Below are 10270 nucleotides of genomic sequence, written 5' to 3' on the forward strand. Positions count from 1 at the left end.
GACAATGTATAAAGAAGAATGGGTAATGGATGATCCATTTTCATGAAAGTTCCATGTGTGTTTGGAAAGCAGGTGTACTCTGTATTTTTACAGTGTAGTGTTCTATATATATTAAAAAGATATACTTTATGTCTTTTAAGGATTTTACACTCCAAATAAGTTTTGTTTACTTGCCTGTCTCATGTGAGAATGAAGTGTCTTCTTCTCTTATCAGCACGTTCCTAATTATCATTGCATCCGCCCCAGTTTTTGTTTAATATAGATATTTATTATTTGTTTGACAAATAGGCTCAACAGCTATCTGCATTTTGGAAGGTGGCTTTTAACATTATGAAGTATACCTTTTCTGTTTCATTTAATGCTCTTTAGGTTGAAGTCTACTTTGATATCAGAACTGCAAATTCTGTTTTCTCTTTGTTTCATTTGTCGGGAAAATCTTTATGCATTTTCTTATTTTCCAGCTATATGAATCACTGCATTTTAATGTGTCTGTTAAAAGCAGCATAGAGTTAGATTTTGTTTTATGAGCCAATTTTAAAATCCTTTACTTTAAATAGACCCATTCCTACTGGTTATTATTCTCATGTTTGATCTCAATTCTGCTATATTATGTTGTAATTACTGTTTATATTATTTTATATTTACTGGGTTTCTTTTTTTATTTGATTATCTTTGTTTATATACCTCCAATTTCTTGGGGTTTTTAGAAAAGTGTGTCTTTCGATTCAGGTAGTTTTTGTGTATTAATGCTTTTTGCAGACCTTTCAAATCCCTTTTTCTTATTTAAACTTTTACTTCCCATCAATTTTAAATGGTATTCTTTGAATACAGTCTATTCTGTAGTGTAGTCAATTTTTCTACCATCTCTTTTGTATTTTTCTACCATCTCTTTTGTTTCTGCTTCCATCTTATTAGGTGCATTATTTCTTCTTCATCAATAACAGTATTGTCTTTTATTTACCTATGACCTGGAAGCCCCCCACTTCAAGTTTCAGCAAATCAAAATTGGGCACCTGTCATCAGGACCTCCTCAGATTGTGTCCTGGGTGAGTCTTTAACCTTGGCAAAATAAACTTAAATTGATTGAGACCTGTCTCAGATACTTAGGGTTCACAATGTCCCACCATGCCCAGCCAATTTTTGTATTTCTAGTAGAGAAGGATCTTCACCATGTTGGCCAGGCTGGTCTCGAACTCTTGACCTCATGATCCACCTGCCTCAGCCTCCCAAAATGCTGGCATTAAAGATGTGAGCCACTGTGCCTGGCCACATGTACGTTTCTTTGAAGTCTATAATTGGTCCAAATTTATCTTGATTGCAGAAGGAACCAAACAAAACATACAACATTTAAAAATAAATGTGACCTTACTGTTTAAAGCACAAAACAACATGCATGTATTATTCTGATTAATTTAACACTGACATTCTGTAGTATGGCAGTTTTTCTGCCTTTTTGTTTTCTTTCAAGCAAATTCATTATCACCGTGTAGTATCTGGGCACAGTGGAAAGCTTAAACAATTGTTTTTACTTTTAGTCTCAGCATAAACATACACACAAATTGACACACTGGATTCTAGAAAACACATGGAACTTTCTAGACATTATACTATGCAGATCAAACGTGAAGGTTGACAAATACTATAGGATGAGGTGATCTTAACCAGTAATAATGGTAGTTAACACTTAGAATAATATAAACTGGATATATATTATTTTCATATTTAATATATTTGTAGAAGTAGAGACAAGAGGACAAAAGTTTTAACATTATTATATATTTAATTTTATAAAATAACTCAATGGTTATTTAGCTCTTAAAAAACTGCTTTTGAAATACTTTTGTTGTTGACTTTATTGATTAATTAAATTTGTTAATTTCTCAGAAAATTTTCTTTAATAATCATGTACTTTGTGACTCTCATGTTTCCAAACTAAAATAATTGTTATACATTTAAGTCAGTGTCTCAAAATTACACGTGAATGCAATTAATTGTGAAAAAGGAACCTAAATATCTGTCTTTATTATCTATCCATAATGTCTGTCAATCTGCCTTCTATTCATCCAGACATACCCACACCTACACCTGAACACACACATGAAAACATATCCATACATACATTCTCTTTTTCCTGTTTTGAAAATTCTTATTAGTTGTTGTAAAACAGTTCAGTTTAGTAGCTGTGGAGCAGATTACAATGTGAATTTGTTAATTGTCTGAGAATATTCAATTCTAGCAAGAAAAAAATAAAAGAAACTCACAAGTTGTGGGGATCGCTCCTGCAAAGGGCCCTTGACAGGACCCTCGCCATCTTGAGCTTGAGCCCATACACATTTCTCCTCTCCTGGAGGCTGTTGAGCTAAGGGAAAGGAGAAAGTCTGGTTGCACTGATTTTATAAACATCAATCTTTGCCTCTGACATTTGCAACAGAATGGCTGAGCTCAGGCCTTGTGATCTAATGAGACATTGTATGATTAGACATTTTGTGCCTCCTAATTCCTTCTCTGCACAATAACTCTATGACTTTGTTTACCTCTGCTAACTCAATCATATTGTTTGCATATGATCCTATATGAATAGGCAAGGTTAGAATGACATTTGGAAAGGTCCAGCTATACCTTGTTAATGATCTTACTTGCTTGCTTAACTGATTTTAGAAAAACATGTTTAGATTTATGACCCCCTTTTTGCAAACTTTATTGTCCCTTTGCTGTACACCCTTTGATTAAGAGTCATCCTTTCTGTACCCCTTTCCTTGTGATTTTTTGTTCTTGATTTTCTTTCAAGATACAATGGAATGTATGTCACTCCTCAAGCACTGAAAGGTATATAACCTGTAGTTTGCACAAATAAACTTGCTCTCTTGGCACTTCTTGCTCCGACATTGCCTGGCAGTCCTCCAGACCCCGCTCTCTATCTATCTTTTCTTCCATACACTCCCTCTTCCAGGTTAAGAACACTTGAGTGGGGCTGAGGCTCTCCGCTGGTCGGAAGCCCCCTGGCAGATGTGCCGGACCCCCACAACGAGTCACATTAAGTACAGATAAGCAGTTAGTAATTAGAGCACATGTAGGTTAAACATAGAGAAGGATAGAAGGACCAAGAGTGCAGATTATTCATTAGGCATTAAATATTCATGAGGCCCCACAGGCAGGCATTGAGTATCCGAATATGGTAAATATGCATGAAACAGGAAGCACTCATTATTCATGGGTCTTAATTTAGACACCCATTGTTGACACCCATGTTGGCCTTGATAGTTCTATGCCTAGTAAACTCACATAAGACCTATGGCTGCCCAACAAGTTAATTGGCCAGCCATACCTGTTTGCCACACATATTTGTCCCTGTGTCTCTCTGTCATTTGTTGAGATGTCATTCACCCAGGGCACTTAATGCCACTGGGTCCCCCTGATTGAACCTCAGCTCTCATTCTGGTAACCAAATCACATTGGGAAGGCAGAGAGGGAGGACAATTGAACATTGTGTAACATGAATTCAGATAGCCTGGTCGTTCCAATGCACTCACACTCTATTTTAAATGGCTTAACTTACTTCATCTCTTTCAACTTGCTTCATTGAAGTTAGTATATTTAATAAACCATGTGATCTGAGCATTTAATTTGGTCTGTGAACCTGTCAGGTCCATGCCCACTATTGCATCAGGGTAAATTTCCACAGAAGAAGGATGCCAAGTCCTACTTCTTTAATCAAATACTGTCTTTATAAATATTACATTGGCAGAAAATCAACATTATTTTCAAGTAACTATATGCTGCAGTTATTAGTTCTTTTAATCCTTACAAAAATGTGTGTGTGTGTATATAAAATATAAGCAAAAGCAACTCATTCTTGAGAGGTAAACACACCCAAAGAAACAATAACTGACATGCTTGTTCATTGTGGCAAATCAGTAAATTTGTGTGTGTAGATAATCATAGCTAGCAGTTATTTACTGACATAAATTAATTATAATTACTCTTTTCAAATGATCTCTTGATGTTCAGTCAAACTGCAAGTGTTAGCTGGTTGACTCTAGACTAAAAAGATATTACAGTCTGTCAGGACATCCATGGTCATTCTATGTATTTTTCTCTCCACTGGTGATGAGTTCCTGCTGTGACATTAGCATTTTCACTGAGGCCCAATTGTGAGAGGCTTTTGGACTCCTCACCAGGAAGTTGACAGTTTTTAGTTTAAACCAACAAGCCAATCCGTTAAATCTATGACCTGGGCCTCTTGTGCAATGTGAAAACACTGGTTACTATAACTGCTGTTGAAAACTCTAAATTAAACTAAGACTGAAAGCAAGGCTCAACTTACAAAAAATTACTATTTTCGAACTAACTGAAAAGCCCATTAAAAATGCTATGTGGATTAAGCCTGCTATTCTTGAAAAGCTAGTTTGCAGATAAATTTTTTACCCTCCCTATAGCACTTGTTTTATAACTGTTTTGTGGTATTGTCTGAGTGTTACATACCGCCTGAGGCAAGATTATCTATATTTACATTTTCTCTTCAGAATCTTCTTTTGAAATGTAAACATTTTTCACAAATAATACAAACTGAAAATAAATGTTAATATTAAAAGAAATCAAACTGTTGAATAACAACTGTTATGTAGTGATAATTTAGGAAATACAATAATGTGCTTCTTAAATACACAATTTAAACTTCTCTGAGCCATAAACACATGTATTAGTCAGGGTTCTCTAGAGGGACAGAACTAATAGGATTTACTAAGGAGTATTAAACTTACACAATCACAAGGTCCTAAGATAGGCCACCTGCTAGCTGAGGAGCAAGGAAACCAGTCAGAATCCCAAAGCTGAAGAACATGAAGTCTAATGTTTGAGGGCAGGAAGCATCTAGCAAGGGAGAAAGATGTACACTGGGAGGCTAAGCCAGTATAGCCTTTTTACATTTTCCTGCCTGCTTTATATCCTGGCCTCTCTGGCAGCTGATTAGATGCTGTCCACCCTGATTTAGGGTAGGTCTGCCTTTCCCAGCCCACTGACTTAAATGAGTTAATCTCCTTTGGCAGCAGCCTCACAGATAAACCCAGGATCAATAATTTGCATCCTTCAATCCAATCAAGTTGAAAATATTAACTATCACAAGTCCACCCCTTGTCAACTTGAACCCATATGCATCTCCTGAGATTATACATAATCTTCAAATAAAGGTAATAATAAGGTCATAATTATGTCTAACATAATACAACTATCCTTCATACAACTGGAAACACACTAATCCCCAACCCAAATGCTATTACATAAAGTTAATGATAATTAAATGCTGATATAAAGTTAACAGATTTTATGTCACATGATAAAGGAAAAAGAAATAAAATGAAAATATATTCTTAGAATAAGTATATACATGCACAAACATGTTTTTAACAAAAGAGGGAGGAAACACTTATGACAATTACAATCCTTGTACCTGCAACTGGTCATGTGGTTATAGCTGGCATTGATGACTACCTTCTATTACCCATTCTGTATTCCTTTTGCCTTCACTAAGCATTTCAGCAGTCATGGTTTTATTTTGGTGAAGTGACCCAAACCTTAATTCCTTGAAGGTTCTGGGCCATTTGTAGTCCATCTGGATTGGGCTGTTGTAGTTTCTGATTGACCTTAATCACAGGGCATGATAATACTAAGAGACACCCTAATGAATCTCCTGTGTCCCATATGTACTCTTCCTTACCTCCATTGTGGAGTAGGACTGATTTCATCTTGTTAGTCTGGGTCAATTACCCCAGCCAACACTGTAACTGTCTTCTTAGCCTGTTGACTTAAACGTAGGAGGAGCCCAAAGTGTCCAGGTGTCAATCTTAACTTCCAGTTTAGCGGAATCCTTGTTATGTCTCCAGGTGGCAGCATTCCCAAATATTTTGCTAGTGGCAAATATAGAAGACCATGAATGGTCTTCTAGAGCTCTTTTCCCTGGCACTACAAAGTGTTGTCACCTAGTTGGTGGTGTAATTGTGACTTCAAAAGGCCATTCCACTGTTCTATAATTCAGCTGCTTAAGGATAATGGGAAACATGGTAAAACCAATGAATTCTATGATCATGAGTCCAACGCTTCACTTCTTTAATCATAAAATGAGTGCCGTGGTCAGAGACAATTCTGTGTGGAACACCATGACAGTGGATAAGATACTTAGTGATTCCACCGATGGTAGTCTTAGCAGACTTAGCATTTCTCCTTCCATGCAAAGGGCACAACCAGGTGCACTGCTTAAGTTCTGCCCCCTGTGAAGATTTTCCTTCACTGCTATCCTTCAGGGATGTCCTAAAAATGGGATGTAGTGCTGCAGCTGTCCTCTTTTGGATGATGCCTGCATATCATGCAGAGCCATCTGTGGATCAGGCCCTAGTCTTCTCTTCCTCTGTCAACTGATCATAGGGAACTCCCCATGGGGCCATCATTGTGTGCTGGGGGAGAGAAAATAGGGTGGCAGGAGTAGAGATCTTGAGCATTTGAAAAACTTTCTCATTTAACTAGTATCTTCAGGACCTGCTTGAGCCTAATTATATATATACCACTTCCATTCGATGATGGAATGCTATTGTGCATGACCCATTTAGTGGCTAGATGGGTCAGAAAGCATGCAGTTCCTGACAGGCAGTTCATGTTGCGTGGCGTCTTGATGACTGTATTTGCCTTGTATTAGTTCATTTTTATGCTGTTAATAAAGACAGGGCAGTTTGCAAAAGAGAGTTTTAATGGAGATTGCACAGTTCCACATGGCTAGGGAAGCTGCAAATTCATGGCAGAAAGCAAGGAGGAGCAAGTCACATTTTACATGGATGGTGGTAGGCAAAGAGAGAGCTTGTGCAGGCAAACTCCCATTTTTAAAGCCATTAGATGTCACTGATGAGAGTCTCACAGGAAAGACCCAACCCCATGATTCAATTATCTCATCTCCCACCACCTCCCTCCCACAACATGTGGGAATTACAGGAGTTACAAGATGAGATTTAGGTGGGGACACAGAGCCAAACCATATTATTCCACGAGTGGCCTCTCCCAAATCTCATGTCTTTATATTTCAAAACCAATTACACCTTTCCAACTGTTCCCCAAAGACTTAACTCATTTCAGCCTTAACTCAAAAGTCCACAGTTCAAAATCTCATCTGAGACAAGGAAAGTCCATTCTGCCTATGAGCCTGTAAAATTGAAAGCAAGCTAGTTACTTCCAAGATACAATAGGTATTGGGTAAATACAGCCATTCCAAATGGGTCAAAACAAAAGTTCTACAGGCCCCATGGAAGTCCAAAACGCAGTGGGGAAGTCAAATCTTAAAGCTCCAAAATTATCTCCTTGGACTCTGTGTCTTGCATTCAGGTAACATTGATGGAAAAGGGGGTTTCCATGGTTTTGGGCAGCTCTGCCACTGTGGCTTTGCAGAGTACAGCCTCCCTCCTGGTTGCTTTCATGAGATGGCACTGTGTCTGTAACTATTACAGGTGCACAGTGCAAGCTGTTGGTTGATCTACCATTCTGGGGTTTGAAGGATGGTGGACCTATTCTCACAGGTCCACTAGGAGGTTCCTCAGTAGGGACTCTGTGTGGAGGGTCTAACCCCACATTTCCCTTCTGCACTGCTCTAGCAGAGGTTCTCCATGAGATCCTGCCCTTGCAGCAAACTTCTGGGTGGGCAGGCAGGCATTTCTATACATCTGAAATCTAGGTGGAGGTTCCCAAACCTCAATTCTTGACTTTTGTGCACCTGCAGGCTCAACACCACATGGAAACTACCAAGGCTTGGGACTTCCACCTTCTGAAGCAACTTAGAGACTAAGGCAGTGCTCTAAAAGGGAAACAATAACTCTAGATATTTGAAAGTTCAACTTACCAAATAATGTGGGAAGATAGTCACCTTCTTTTATAATGAGGGGTTTTTTCCCCTCAATGGAAATTGTCTACTTTGGTGCCCTACAAGACATTGTTTCTAAAATACCTGTAAGCAGTTTAGTAGTTTGCATTGATTGTGGGATGGCCAGGACAGTGTTCCTACAGAGATGCAGAGAACGTTTTCAGCTTCAATGGAGGAAAATCAAAAGGCTTTTAGTAAAAGGAAACAGGCTAACAATCATTAACAAAGGATTTGCTTTGATGTGCTAGAGTCAAGCTTTCCCACTCCCTCCTTATACTCTTTCTCAGTAATATTCCTCATGCTCTATAGTCATTTGTAATAGGCAAAGTAACTCTTCTTCTGTCAAAGCTTAATTCAGTTCCTGAGGTGTTAAATAACACAGTGGGTCTCCTCTCCAAATTCACATAAAAATCGGAATATTTTCTTAATATCCATCTTTGCTTTTCTCTACTTTTAATATGTAAATTATCCATACTTATAAATTATCTCCATGATCAAATAGCAAATATCTATCTATTTCTCTAACCATCCATCCATTTGGTCTTCTTCTTACTGTAGAGAATGAAAAAATGTCTTTCTTCCACCTTCCTAAGTTCTTTGCCTGGGGTACAAATGAAATTGACATAAAACAGATTAACCAAAAAAAACATACTAATTACATGCTCACACATAGGAGTCCTACAAAAATGTGAAACTCAAAGAAGGACCACATGATTGAAGCTTATATAACATCTTGAGCTACAAAAAGGAACAAGAGTTTAGGGGTCCTGGTGGAGGCAAATTGTGGGAGGATGAAGGGCAGAAATGTATGGTGAGTAAAGGTTGCCTTGTTATGCAGATAAAAGTATCTCAGGAGATAAAAGTTTTCTGTGAGCAGCTCTCTTTCTGATACAGATCCCTTTTACTAATGAAAATTTTCTTTATACTTTGCCTTTACAAAAAGACAGGTTTTTAGAGGTACTCCTGTGTTTACAATTTCTTAATATAACCTGCTCAAAATATGCCAAAAATTTGTATTTTGTGGTGGTACATTCTGTTTTTCTACAGTCATATTTAGGGGGATGTGTTCTGACACCAGTTAGGGCTCAGATCCTCCAAATTGTGGCACTTTGGCATGCTGGGTACTTTGAGCTGAAGAACTTTGAAGGGGTCTCAGAAGCAAGAACTCTCTGACCATTAGTCCTCCTGTCTCCTGCCTCACTTTCTCCTCTAAAGTAAGTCATAGAAACCAGAATCCTTTTTATCCAAGGCAGGTCATAGAAACTAGCACTCCTCTCCCCAAAAAACTAGACAAATCCGGCTTCCTGTCCTCTCTTCCCCCTTTAATACCCTCATTCCAGAGAAGTCCTGTCCCCTACCAGTGGGAAGGAATGCTACACAAACAGGCCAAGAAGAATACAAACAGACAGACTTGTTGGGTTCCCTCCTCAGTCTACTATTAGTTTATAACTTTTATGCATTTGCATTTCTATATGGCTGTACATTTTTTCATCTAAAACAAGCAAAAGAACAGTTTTTCCTGGGTCTTCAAGGTTTCATTTCTGAAGACTGCTTCATTATATAAAATTTTAATTAAACTAATCTGTTATGCTTTTCTTCTGTTGATGTATCTCTTACTGTAAGAGTGTAGGCTGTGACCCTTATGATGGGTGAGGAAAAGTATCATGCATTTCAGCCCCTTCAGCACCAATTCTACCAACTTATTTGTTATAAAAACAATATTGATTATACCCTGTACCTTACTGCCAATTGATGAATAAAATACAATGATTATACCCTGTACCTTACTGCCAACTGATGAATAAAATGCAATGCTTTTATGACAGTTTCTCACTATGAAACTATACTGTTTAGAAAATATTGGAAAAATTTTCTGCAGCTGTCAGTGATGAAATTCAAGTAAATTTAAGACAAAAACTGAAAGCAAATGATATCTCCTTAAAATTGATACTTTAATTATTATCCATTACAATCTTATCATTCTAAACTCCTTTTATTAAAAATAAAAGTGTGTTTCAATAAATTCAGGAAAAAAATGTGCTCTGAAAGACAAAATAGTTAATGTTTCTATATATTTATTTTTCAAAATTTTAAATTTCATCCTTTTCTATTGACTCAAAACAAAGATGTAATGAATGCAAAATTATGCCGGTAAAATCTGATTTGAGTACATCTGCACATCTAAGTTTGCTCTTTTTTTACTACTGTTCTCCCTAGTTCTATGTGACTCTTTAGAGCATTTACGTCTCCAGTGAGTGTAATCTATAAGTAAAGTTTGCTTTACTCTTATCTCAAAATTCTCCTGCTAGGTGAGCAGGGTGGAGACACTATGTTGTTTAATTATTAGCTCTTGTACTCAATACTCTAACTTGTTCT

This window comes from Callithrix jacchus, chromosome 17 (assembly GCF_049354715.1).
Source record: "Callithrix jacchus isolate 240 chromosome 17, calJac240_pri, whole genome shotgun sequence".
NCBI lineage: Eukaryota > Metazoa > Chordata > Mammalia > Primates > Cebidae > Callithrix > Callithrix jacchus.